Source organism: Eptesicus fuscus, chromosome 10, assembly GCF_027574615.1.
Source record: "Eptesicus fuscus isolate TK198812 chromosome 10, DD_ASM_mEF_20220401, whole genome shotgun sequence".
NCBI classification, from domain to species: domain Eukaryota; kingdom Metazoa; phylum Chordata; class Mammalia; order Chiroptera; family Vespertilionidae; genus Eptesicus; species Eptesicus fuscus.
In genome coordinates this window covers 75,435,845-75,449,323 of record NC_072482.1, presented here as the reverse complement: position 1 = coordinate 75,449,323, position 13,479 = coordinate 75,435,845, and the positions used below count along the sequence as shown (strand labels likewise).

The 13,479-nt window shown below is 41.9% G+C and overlaps 1 non-coding gene across 1 annotated transcript; it reads left to right on the top strand.

The window, feature by feature from the left end:
* The first annotated feature begins 6,046 nt into the window (after positions 1-6,046).
* MIR9341 (microRNA mir-9341) lies at positions 6,047-6,130 on the top strand. The gene is given in 1 exon segment (NR_129184.2): positions 6,047-6,130. It is a non-coding gene; the product is annotated as a microRNA mir-9341 (primary transcript).
* The last annotated feature ends 7,349 nt before the right edge of the window (positions 6,131-13,479 follow it).

Below are 13,479 nucleotides of genomic sequence, written 5' to 3'. Positions count from 1 at the left end.
AAAAAGCATATATTTTATTATCTTATTCAACAAACATGGGTTAAATGCTAATGTACCTCATAATGGTGAAAAGGATACTCTCCTTGTTTTGCAGAAAGGTTGACAGTCAATTTCAGGGCTGTTGGATGAGTGTTAAGAAGCATAGGGCAGTGGTCAGCAAACTCATTAGTCAGCAGAGCCAAATATCAACAGTACAACAATTGAAATTTCTTTTGAGAGACAAATTTTTTAAACTTAAACTTCTTCTAATGCCACTTCTTCAAAATAGACTCGCCCAGGCCGTGGTATTTTGTGGAAGAGCCACACTCAAGGAGCCAAAGAGCCGCATGTGGCTCGCGAGCCGCAGTTTGCTAACCACAGGCATAAGGTATCTGGAAACCCATCGGCAAAACCAGTCCAACTTTGGGAATCTAAGTGCCTTTCATAGACAGATGTTGTGAAGAATAACATTTTTAACTGAGTAGATGCAGAGCATGGAAGCACACTGGAGTCAGACTACTTGGGTTCAGTTTCTCACTCCACTGCTTACTAGCAATGTGATCTTGGGCAATTTACTTAACCTCCAACCCTTAGTTTCCCCATCTGGAAACAGAAATTAAAATAATACTTGCCTCATAGGGCTGTTGTGCAGATTGATATGAGGTAATATATGAATTGTGAAATAGCGTCTGACCCATGAGTTCTATGCAATTATTTGCTTGTTGCTATGGAAAGTAGAAAGAGAAGGAAGTTATGAGTGCAAATATGAAAGAAGCTGATAGATGCATTAATTGGTATTTTTGAGGTTTCTCTCACTCTTATAAGCTTCACACTCTCACCTCCTGTGTTTGGGCCAAAACTTAAAACTTGTTAAGGGCCAAGGGGGTAAAGGAAATGACTGGAGAGTTCGGCACTGCCAGGGACTGAGTTGAATGGGGCCTTCTGAAAAGGGCGGCTGCTACTCAGCTCCAACCAATTATTGCCACACGGAAATGTCAGTCCAGTGATGCCAGAGCTTCTGACATTTTAGAGAAGCTGCAAAACCAAAACTCTCTATGAGTCAAAAAAGTTGTCCGTAGGCTGGATTTAGCCTTTTGAGGCTCTTTTTAAGTTCTCTGTTGCCTCAGGGGATATATAATGGCATTTTCTTTCAAGTTCTGCACAACAAAGAGGGAGGAAGAAAAAAGTTGCTGGGCTCTGGGGAGTCAATTTCAAACAGGCTGTGGTTTTCTCAGGTCTGGGTCCCTGAGCAGTGCAGGCTGGGGTGCTCCCTGGATTTGGCACCCTACTCCTGTAGGTCCATTTTCTACCTCACCCCCAACAGAGTGTGTGTGTGTGTGTGTGTGGGGGGGGGGGGGGGGGTTGGGGGTGTGTGGCTGGTTATGTTATTGAATGTCCCACGATGGTGATATTTATTATAATTAAGTGTCAGGGAGCAATTCATATGTTACATGTGTAAATGACTAGTTTTAGTACCATTCAGACTCCTATCTTTTCATCCTCAGATATATTTTGCAATATGGAAGAACCAAATTTAGCTTAAAAGGGATGACATTTATGATAACTGCTGCCAAAAGTAACATTCAAGTCTGTAATTTCAACCAACATTCATTCTATAACTATTTATTGAGCATCAACTGCATGCTGCTCTCTTCATGCTCCTTCATCTGTTTTTCCCATGACAAGCAGTGTGACTATGTGAAGGTATAATGAGTGACAGTGAAGGCACAGGGGCTCATGTGGATTTGGGCACATTGACTTTCTCCTACTGAGTCCATGGCTTTGTCAAATGATCCAGTTAGGAAGACCTCATCAGAAAACTAAACACCAAAACTGACCATAATTTTATTACTATGTTTCAAGTAGAGAATAAAATGAACTACCTAGAGGTAATTATATTTACCCTGGCTCTAAAAAGAAATCAACAACCAAACCAGGTTGAGAATTTTATAATACTTCCTTTAGTTTTTTCTCACTTGATTGAGTCCTATAACTCCTTAAATTAGAATTGCCATGAAAATAATCAGATTAAATAACAACATTTAGTAATCTTATATAATAAAAGGCTAATATGCAAATAAACCGAACGGCGTAACAACCAAACAACCGGTTGCCATGATGTGTGCTGACCACCAGGGGGCGTGTGCAAAACATGGTGGGCGTCGGAGCAGTGGGATGGTAAAGCAGGTAAGTGGGGGTGCCAGACCAAGGTGGGGCACTGGTCGCTGTCATCGGGGCAAGCCTCTGGTGGTTACTGAAAATTCTTTCTCCCATGCAAAAACAGTCCCACCCAGTGCTTGCACCTGCTGCCAGCACTGGAGCCACTGCTTGCACCCACTGCAGGTGCCCAGTGTTGGCCCCAATCACTCGGCGTCTTTAGCGGGTGTGAGTGGTGGCTGCCAGCGCTTGTCGCCCCTGAGGGCTTCTCTACCTCCCCTGCTCCTGAGGGGAGATTGGGGCTGCCAGCCACCTCTCACACCCGCTGCCGGCAATGGCCCCGCTCTCACCCACTACTGGCGCCAGAGCCACAGTTCGCACCTACTGCCGGTACCTGGCGCTGGTCCCAATGGCTTGGCACCATCAGCAGATGCGAGCAGCAGCTGCCAGCCCTGATTGACCCTGAGGGCTTCTCCACTTCCCCCTGCTCCTGAGGGGCAATCAGGGCAGCAGCTGCTGCTCATACCTGCTGGTGGCGCCTGCCCCAATCACTCTGCATTTTCAGGGGGTACAAGCTGGGCCAGTGCCATCAGCGCGTGGGAGCAGTGGCGGCAGGAGCGGGGCTGCCGACAGACAGGGGGCAGAGGGCCGTGGTGGGAGGGGCCAGGTGGGGATGTGGAGGATGGGCTGAGACCTGCCCCTGTGCCTACCGCAGCCTTGTGGCTCACAGTTCCTTTCAAGGTGCACAAATTCATGCACTGGGCCCCTAGTCAACAATAATGATAGTGTTTTTCCTATCCAAATTTACATATTTAATATGTTTTTTGAGGATACACTGTGTTTTATTTTCCCCTACCACAACGAATTCATCCTGCTGCCTCTCCACTGGCTTGTCCCAGATCAGGAATTTAATTTACATTCTAAGTAAACACAGTGCTGACAGTAGACCATGCACAACTCAATAATCAAACCCTCTAGACTTAGCTAGCCACTTCCAATTTGAGGATGCGTAATTCATTTCTACTATAAATGAGTTATACCATTCAAGACAGCCATATGAAGGAACAAAGGAAGAGAAATACCTTGACTACTCGTAACAGACACTATTCCAGTGCTAACATATATCACAGTACAGTCCTGCTTGTCTTCAATTAGTTTTTCCCTACACACAGTTTCTTCGAATCTTGTACATCTTGGGACTCAAACTGCATTATCTTCTGCTTCATCTAATTGAGTGGAAATCCTCTTTCTTGGCAATGGAGAGCTTTAGAGCACTACAAAATGCAAATGCCCTTTTAATATTACACAATGTGCTGTTTCCCCTGGGGTGAGTATTAAGACTTTTAATGGAAAATGACACTAACTGGAAACTTTATCTTTTTCACTTTCTATTTTGCTCTTTCACTTTGAACCCATTCTTTTGTATCATACACAAATGTTTTCTACAGGAATATAGAACACGTAGACTATTTGTTGTAAGGATTAAGTTAGTTTATACATGTAAAGGACATAGAACAGTATCTGGGGCATAGTTAATAGTCAAATATTTACCACCATTATCATTGTCATCATCACCACTGTCAATGTAAACATCCCTTTTGTCACTTTGTTCCTTTAGATAGTGTAATTCTTATCTTGCATTTTGGGTCATGACCTCTAGTGACAATACTCAGGATAGGAGGGTTCCCCTATCTCAGAGCTTTGGAATACCACTAATTTCCCTCCTCTCTTAGCCATGTGTACCTCATAGATACTTCCAGACTGGGACTTAATCAATCCATCAGCAGATTATTGGTGAATATATATTGGTATAAGGCACAGTAGCTTGTAAAATATCTTTAGAAACTTTCCTTGCTTTGAAGGATCTGATAATATGTTAGAAAAACTAAACAAAACTAAATTAAAAATTTATTAAAATACAACAAAACAAAAATTATACTAAGGCCGAGTGTGATCAAGAGAGACAAATGAGTGGTGTAGACAGAGTGATTATGAGGAATCACCTATTAGAATCACCACTGTTAGAATTATCTGTACCTATTATAGTAGAGTGAGAAGGTCTCAAGGAAGAAGTGGGTCTTAGAGTCAAAGATGTGGAGGATTTCATTCAGCACGTTAAAGGGTTACATCTTGAAATATTAATTTGTGCATTTTCTAGATGTATTCTTCCCTGTGGTAATTTCTTTCTCTTCCAACTACAGTGAAGCAAAAACAAAGGCTAATAGAACACTTCATCCTAGGCTGGAGTCTTTTATGGTACATGGAACAGAGTTTTATCTCACTCTTTTAATAAAACTGGATCTGGAGAAAAGAGAGGAGAGCGCTGATGAATCTTTGAAACTGGAGAGAGAAGAGAAGGAATGGGGCAGGGAGCAAAAGAAGAACCTTCAACCTGTACAGTCAGGGAGCTGAGAAGAAGCAGATCTGGCGCAGGTTATCATCTAATGAGGACTCCACAGAGCCTTTGAATGATGGCCTGCTATTTTCCCTCCTGCTCATTGCCTGTGAATTACCTACCATCTTCAGGTGCTAAACTCCTGTAGCTCCATTTTATACCTCACCCCCAACAGAGGTGAGGGGGCATGGACATCTTATGAGGAGGAAGAGTATCAAGCAGGACCCTGAGATCAAAGTAGGACCCAACAGGACCAATCAGGAATCCCCCTTTGAGTGAGGACATTGGTGGCCACAGTGACCCTGATACATATAGAAAAGAACAGATATAGGAACTAGCCTCTAGTCCATTTAGAGCAGGTAAATTGGAATAATTCTTAAGTTCATAAAAAATGCCACTGACAATTGGGCTGTTAACCTACATACAGAGTCTGCCCCATTAGGCAGATACTATGTTCAACCACACATAAAGACTTGAGACACCCTCCTCCCTGACTTAGACACACATCTTTACTAATTCCTTTAATCTCTTCTTTTAACCAAATCATAAAACAGCATTCTTTTAGGATTGCTTCTAAAGATTAATACCACATGGCTATCCTGAATAAGTAAAGAAAATTAACAGGTAGTGTTATTATCAACACAGGATTTCAGGATTGAAATGGTAGTGTTGGCTTGTAAAGCAGATTTAAAAACTGCCACAAGCATAAAGAGAAGAGCTGAGAAGTCAGCTTGTCCTTTATTTACTTCTGGACCTGTATTCTCTGGGTCAGATTCCAGCCAACTGAAAAAATTCATGAGTTCAATGATTATCCATACATCTACCCATCTGTTCATCTATCTGTTCAACCATCCATCCATCCATCCATCCATCCATCCATCCATCCATCCACCCACCCACACATTTACTAAATGACTACTATATACTAGGGATTCATCTAAGAGCAAAGATTTTAGCAGTGGGGGAAAAAGAAAACTCCCCCATCTCATGGTGCTTATATTTTAGTGGGGGCAGATAGGCAAGAAACAAAATAAATTGGTATAAAATAAAATAAATTATGGAAAAAAAAAGAAAATGAGAAAGGGTCATGGGAATTCCAGGGTTGGTAGAGAGAAGGCTTATTTTTTTTAAACTTTAATTCTATGAATTTATTAATAACTATAGATTTCTTTCAGAGCATGAACAATACTGAAAATAAGCAAATTTGAATTCTTATGATAAAACATTTCCACTCCTCCTAAATGTAGTTTTTCCTCATTGGTATTGAAATCAGATGATGAGCTTAATGGTTCTTTAAATTGAAACCAAGTATTGGTTTTCATCACTCTGGTAATGTTCTTTGCCTTAGGATCATATTCAAATTGCTTTGATCTCCAAAAAAAATAGAAGAATTCTTTATATTGGAAAGCAGCATCAATTAGGAGACCAATTCCTGGGAAGTATTTTATCACTCACCATGGGTACCCTTTGTACATGGTTTGGATCACTTTGTCAAGGCTTCAATTTTAAAAAAGTGGTCATCGCTTCTCGGCCTTTTGGCTAAGATGAAGTGTAGTAAAAAAGTGGTCAGGGAAGGCCTCTCTGAGAAGGTGACTGAGTGAATGCCTGAAGGAGCCCGTGGAGGGATAACTTGGGGAAGTATTCCAGAGGGGAATCAGAGGCAAAGGCCCTGAGCTAGTTTATGGTACATGAAGGCTATTGTGTAGGCAACAAATTGAAATTTTCAGATTTTCAATGACTCTAGTAGATTTATAACAGCAAATGACACATGATGAATCTTTTGGTCAAAGCAAATTTATATTTCACTCTATGTGGATATAAATTATCTACTGTCAGAAAATGCTTAAGCTAAATATTGACTAATTTTTCTACATAATATTATATTCTTGTTTGGGGAAAATCTAAATCATTCCAGTAGGATTGGCAGTTTCTCTAATACTGGCTCCTAGGAAGTTGGTGATGATGGCAGTCATTTGTGATTGCCTATTGATAAATTAAAACAGAAATTGTCATGACCTGACCTCATTCTAATGCAAACCCTTAACTACCAGAGTAACAAGGAAACTCTTGTCAGTGTCATGCCCTCTTCCCAATTCCCCCTATTAGATTTGCATAGTTTTGCAATCTTTCATGGAGGTCAATACTCAGTATGTTTGGCTTTTAACTGGCATCATTAATCAATGTGACAGTAATCCAGGAAGAATAGCTATCACCCTAGGGCAAGTGGTATGAACTAGCCTTGTTAAGGTGACACTTTTGATTGCAGAGTTTATTCATCCTTATGCACTTTACCCCCTTGTCAAGTCTCATGAGACCTTTTGCAAGGGCTATCTTCAAAACCTTTCTCAGCCTCACTCCTGCTAATAGAATGCAATAATAGCCGGGCCTTCAGGCTAAGTGGACATTTGAGATCTTCAGATATCTAGAGACAACATATCATACCTCAGAGCAAGAAACAATTGTCTTCATTTGAAGCAACATTCCTGGTACTAGCAGAGACTTTTGTTTGAATGCTTTTATTTGTGGAGCAAAAATTGCAAAGACATTTGTCTTTTCATAATTGTAATCTATATATTAGAACAATGTAGGCTAGAAACCAGGGCAGAACTCAGTCATCCTTCCTGTGAGCCAATTTTGGGACCTACCAGACCTCCTAGTTTGTAGTTAAATTATCAGTGAGTGATCATATAATTTATTTCTCACGGTGCCTGGAATGTTTATAAAGAACTGATGTCATATAAATTACACACCTGGCTCCTCACGAGCTCTTTCCTCATATATCTTTTTTTCAAAAGTAAAGTGTTTCTGTGTGTGTGTGTGTGTGTGTGTGTGTGTGTGTAAGTAAATGGGCAGAGTTCAGAAGACAGGAAATGGGTTTTTTCCCCACCACCACTACATAGTTACTGGAGGTGCATTTCTTCATCCTTCACTTAATCTCTCTCTCTCAATTTCTCATCAGTAAAAGGATATCTTTTTCTTAAAAGGAGAAAAAATGAACCAATATATATGAAAAATGTAGATTCTCTAAATATTATCACAGTTTTAATAGATTGATGATCATGAGTGCAGACAATCTTCAACACCCCTACCCTCAGGGGTTAACCCCAAACTGCTACTCACCAGGTATGGGAAATTCATATTAAAATTATAGCAGTTACTCCACGGGGCGAGGAGGGCATGTATTATGCAAATATGCAGCACATTACAGGACAACAGCTCAATAAACAGCAGTATTGTGGTTTGTAGGCGATGTGAGGAGTGTGCCAGAGATCCGAACAAGCCCGAGCCCCAAGAACCCAACCTTGGGAGACCTCAGCTGTGCTGGAAGCCTGGCACAAGGGTAGTGGTGTGGCAGTCTCCTGTCCCCAGGGGCTGTGCATCCTGCGCTGGCTCCAGTGCTGGGGACTCCGCCCTTTCCTGGCCTGGCGAGGACACTGGCCTAGGCGGCAGGCGCCAGGGCGGAACCGAGCAAGGCTTCTTGGACAACCCCGCCCTCGGAAATGAATTGCAATGCTTAACTGCAGATTTCATTCATCTTTAACAAAGGACTACTCCTATTCAGTTTGATTAAAATAGAAAACGGACTTCCTAGCAATTATCAATGTGCAGTCATATGTGCCACACATTCGCATATGGGAGAAGCCTGAGGACTAGCGAGTTACTATTTGCAGTCAGTGCCTGGACTACTTGCCCTTCCCCTGGAGTTTCACACCAGGACTGTTGTCTGTGATCACGGAGCTAAAAAATGAGAGACTTGTGCACATTATAGGAACTTTTTTTTTTTTTTAAAGCCAAGTCGTTGCCTTTTTCCAATCTGTGCAAATTTATTGAATAATATGTAAATAACTGCACATGGAAAAAACTTTTTTTAATTATAATTTGGTAGTAAATCAGTTACCAGCATTTTACTTAACCTATTATTGGTCAGACAAGGGCTAGATTGCACACAAAATCATCATACGTTTAGCATGTGGACAAAAAAGGGGCTCTGTAGACAGTAACCTCACAGGGCGATCTGTTCATAAGTTCCTAACTGGGCAGGTCATGGTAGTCATACCCCAGGCATATAACTTTTTAGTAAAAGGTTTATCTTTGCCTTAAGCAAGTCCTGTCTGTTTTTCTTGTGCATCTAGTTAACACAGCTTTGAAGGAAGAATCATCACCCCCAAGAGATCACACAGTCTTGTTAACTATACTGTAATCTAACGCTTCCTCCCACTTTCATTTTCTCTTCCTACTTCCCCCCTTAATCTCAAATTCATAAAAGAAACTGCAAAACTGTTAGTCTTCAGATCACATGAGATCTTGTTTCCCAACAGTAGTCATCAGTTTTGGCTCAAGTAAACTCATGCAGGTTCTCTACAGGCTTGCACATTTCTTACCTCAACAAGTATATTCAAGCAAACATTTATTGAATGCCTGCTCAGTAACAGGCCCTGTGCTTGGCATTGAGGAGACAAAGCTTGTGAAATGGTTGGGGGTGGAATAGGTGCGTGGGGCACAGCAAACCAATATTTAATACGTAAATGTGCTGGGAGAAAACTCAGCTGGCCACGGAAGCCAAAAGTGGAACTTCCAGTCCGAAAGTTCTGAGAAGACTGCCCCGAGGCCTGAGTCCAGTCTCAGAAGATGAATGGGAGCCTCAAGCAAAATTGACGGAAGGGTGGGGGAGAGAGGGAGGAGTCTGTGGTTGGGTGGTGGCAGGGGTCACAGCAAAGAGATGTGAAACAATACTATGCCTGCAAATAAATGTACAAGGAAAGCCAGAGGCAGAATATGGAGAAAGATGAGCCTGGAGAGAAAGGTAGGCAAAGTTGGGACTCAAGCTAAGAAATTTGGGCTTTACTTTAGGACAGGTGTTGGTTGGAAAGATTGGAAATGGCTTCCTTCGCTTGGCCCCATCCCTAGAGGATCTAGGAATTTTTGCGATAAAACTCATAAGGCCACCAAGTGCAAAGGAAATGTCGGAAAGGCCCACACCTAGGAAGTATGCATTGATTTTAACAGCTGATAAATAGTGTGCCTTCCAAACATTGCTCACGTACAATGCTTGCTACCAAACATTTTTTTTCAAGTTTCATCTCCAAGTTTTTATAAGTACTGGGCTGGATTTTTTTTTTTTTAACACAGTGCTTTACGATTTTTTATAATTTTCATGCTAAAAGGATGACAGCCCACACTAGGATGAAAAGATAAAGCTGCTCTCAGCTGAAGAGAAATTGAACCTATACACACCCTTCTCTGAAGGCTTCAAGGACAAGGGTGGAGGAGAAAAGCCATATCTTGGGTGGAAACCATTTGAGGTGGAACCAAGAGTCTGGTTGGAAGGCTTTATTTTCACATCTATTCCAAAATCCTCTAATTCTTCAACTCTAATATTTCGTAAGCAAGTATGCATTGTATTTAACAATGACTTAGTAAGTACCTACTATGTTCAGGCATTGGGCTGGGTAATAGGGATGCAATGGGGAGCAAGATAAATTGGGTTTCTGTCCTGAAGGAGCATAAAGGCCAGTGCTGCTGGTGGTTGGGGAGTGAGGTGGACTTGGGGAAGTACATAGGAAGTACTACGAAGCACTGTATCTGGCAGCACATAACAAGAACATGATCCTAGACTGGGTATCAGAAAAGGCTTCCCTATAGGAAGTGACATTTCAGCTGAGAGCTTGAGGATGCAGGGGAGTGAGCTGAACAAATAGAAGGAAGAAGAGTGTTCCAGGCAGAGGGACAGCAATGAGTAAGAGTTGCAAAGGAAATTCCTATGGCCAGAGAGGAGCATGGGTCAGAAGAGCACTTGGAGATGAGGGGGTAAGGTGTGTCCTCAAGGCCACTGTGTCCTCTTTGGGTTCCCCCAGAATCAGACCTTGACACAAGGATTTCATTATTTGAGGGATAAGCTGAGGAAACACCAGCAAGGAAGTGGGAAAAGGAGCAAGAAGGGAAGGTAGCTATTAAAGGGTACATTGGCAAGGCAGGTAACAGTTGGGCAACCAGTCCTTAGTCCGTCCCTAAGAAAAGCTCAATACATGCTTTAGTCACTGCACCTGAGGGGATGGGAGCTGAAAACCCCACTTCCTGTCAGTTTTGGGTTGAAGGCCACAGTGAGGTGTTGTTCATTCTCCGGCACTTTCAATCAGCTGCACAGGTGGGCAGGTGGGTTTTGGGTTCAGAAAATGCCCTTAGGTAAAGGAATGCCGTGTGGAGATGCGGGCATTTGGAAGGCTGGTCAGTGTGCACTAAAGTTCGAGGGTGAGGAGTTGGATCAACACCACAATATCTGCTGCACTGTTCTAGGGCCCCTAACATCTGTGCCCCAATTCTGAGCCCTTACACCACACCACATTGATTGGATCTCCACCTGGCTGGCAGGTGGAGGATGTATAGCTGGCAATGGATAGAACCTGCAAAGCCACAGATCACTCTGGAACTCTATGTGAGGCCTCAGCAACTCTTAGGCCTATGGCTCTAGGCCCATATCTCCTTAATCACAGCACAGACTTCCCATAATTCTTTTCTTCACTCTGGAGTCTTGATACTGAAGGAAAACATGCTATTTTGAGGGGCCTAGTAATTCAAGAATGTCAAGTTTAACTGGGGAAATAAATGAGACTCTACAAAATTGGAATTTAGTCAGGCACGGGTATTGAACAAGGTCAAACACTTAGCTTCAAACAGCTGGGTTAATTAGGGTAAAGTCATTTGGTTTGGAATTTTGGAGGCAATATGACTCAGAATTTTTTCAGCAATAAATGGGTCATAAGATTTGGAAATCTGATATTTAATAATCCAATTTTTAGAGCTAAAAAGTTCATAGCAGTTTATCTTAATGACAATTTTTCTTAATAAGAGACTGGGACAAAAGGAAGAACAGGTTCTGGTCTTTCCTTTTCTTCCTGGATTTCTCTCCTCATCAACTATTCATTGTAGTAGGCAATGTGGATTTAAATGTCAGCATCATGGTTGAGGTGCTCAAGGGTTTCATAGTCTAGAAGAAGACAAACAGATTAGGGCGCTCTAACTAACAAGCTATGGGACCTTGGGACAGTCTGTCATCCTCTCTGGGTCTCAGTTTCATTGAGAAGAGTTTTGATGAATGAGATCAGTGATTCTCAACCTTGGCCATCCATTAGAAACATTTTGGGGAGCTTTGAAAGACACCAATGCCTTGGATGGCCCCACTCTCAAAGATTCTATCTAACCTGCTCTGGGGTAGGGCCCTGGCACTGTTTTTGTTTTTGTTTTTGTTTGCTTGTTTGTTTGTTTTGTTTTCCTTTTTCTTTTAAAGCTCCTAAGGTGATTCAAATGAACAGCTGAGACTGAGAACCACTAGATGATAACTTTCAAGGTTTTGGAAACTCTAGAACTCATGCTTTCTCTGAAGAGAGTTTGCTTCCTGTGTAAGTCAGCAGAAGGCAGAAGATACTAGCTAGAATTTACATTCCCAGGTAAAAACAGCATGAGGGCAGTGAAGCTCTGGATTAGGTAACTTCATGTTGGCCAGTACTTGCACTCTGAATAGATAGTTTACCTCAATGGGATGCATAGAACACTCATTCCAGAAATAACAGGTGCCCACATTTCTTTTTCCTCAGAAGACACATTCATAATGCCAACAACTAATTATCATACCAAGAAAACAAAAACTGTGAGGGAGAGCAGAGGCGGTTGGCAGCACCATCGAGTTGTACAAGCCATGACTCACTCTTGTCCCAGGCTAAAGCATCTTGGTAGCATTTCTCTGAGAAGTACCTGGTGGTTGCTTTGCAAAAGAAAGAAGGCAACATACTTTGCTGTGGGCCAAAGGAAAAGGAAAATCTCCAATCTCCTACCCTCTGCTTGGCTTCAGACCACAGCTCTCAGTGAACTTTCCATGGTCGGAATAGAGAACCGTTGGCTTCCACATCCCTGTTCTGGCTTGTTCACTACACTAATAACCTCTTCTATTATGTACAAGGCAATTAAAGGATGAGCTTAGAAGCTGGCATCTTTTCTTTAAAGTAAAAGCCAGAGCTTATGTTGTGCTAGTGACAGTTTCCTGTAAAAGCAAATTTCTTATTAGTGATGACATAAGAGCCATTGGAACTATCTCAGTTCATGGTTCAGTTGGAGCCTGCCCCACACCCTTCTGAGGCTCTCTTTCTGATATGTATATGGCTGACAAAACCTCTCCCTCAGAGTGCCAACACCAATGTAGTTACCTCACCTTGGAAGAGTCCATAGTTCTCAAAAGGGACTGATTCTTCAGAGCATGTTGAGGAATGACTAAGAGGCATGTTTAAGTTGCTTGTATTTTTTGCCCAGCCAGCATGGCTCAGTGGTTGAACGTCAACTTTTGAACCAGGAGGTCATGGTTTGATTCCTGGTCAGGGCACATGCCCAGGTTGTGGCTCTATCCCCAGTGTGGGGCCTGCAGGAGGCAGCCGATCAATTATTCTTTCTCATCATTGATGTTTCTATTTCTCTCTCTCCCTCTCTCTTCCTCTCTGAAATCAATAAAAAATATTTTTAAAAAATTGCTTGTACTTCTTCTTGCTGGCTGTGAAGCCAACATTGCTCCATCTAAAGGAATGCCTATAAAAAAACCAATGGAACTTCATTCATTAATTCATTCATTCATTGGCAGATACACTTCCTATTTCATCTTCTACAGCAGGTCTTGTTTCAGAGAACTTTGTAATGTGTGGTGACCACTTAGATCATGGGATTGAATTAGTCAGTTGATTACAAAGGGGCCCTTAATTTAAAAGAGAGAGACTGATATCAGCCCAGTGAAGACCTGGGTGGGTTAAAACTTGGAGTAACATAACCAGCAAAAATTAGTTTTGCGATGTGCCATGTGAGTAAGCAACAAGGACACTAACAAATTGAATATATATTTTTTCTATTTAAATTATAGTATTGTTTGATTTGAAAAGCAATGTACATTCCTATGTAAAATACAGAAAATG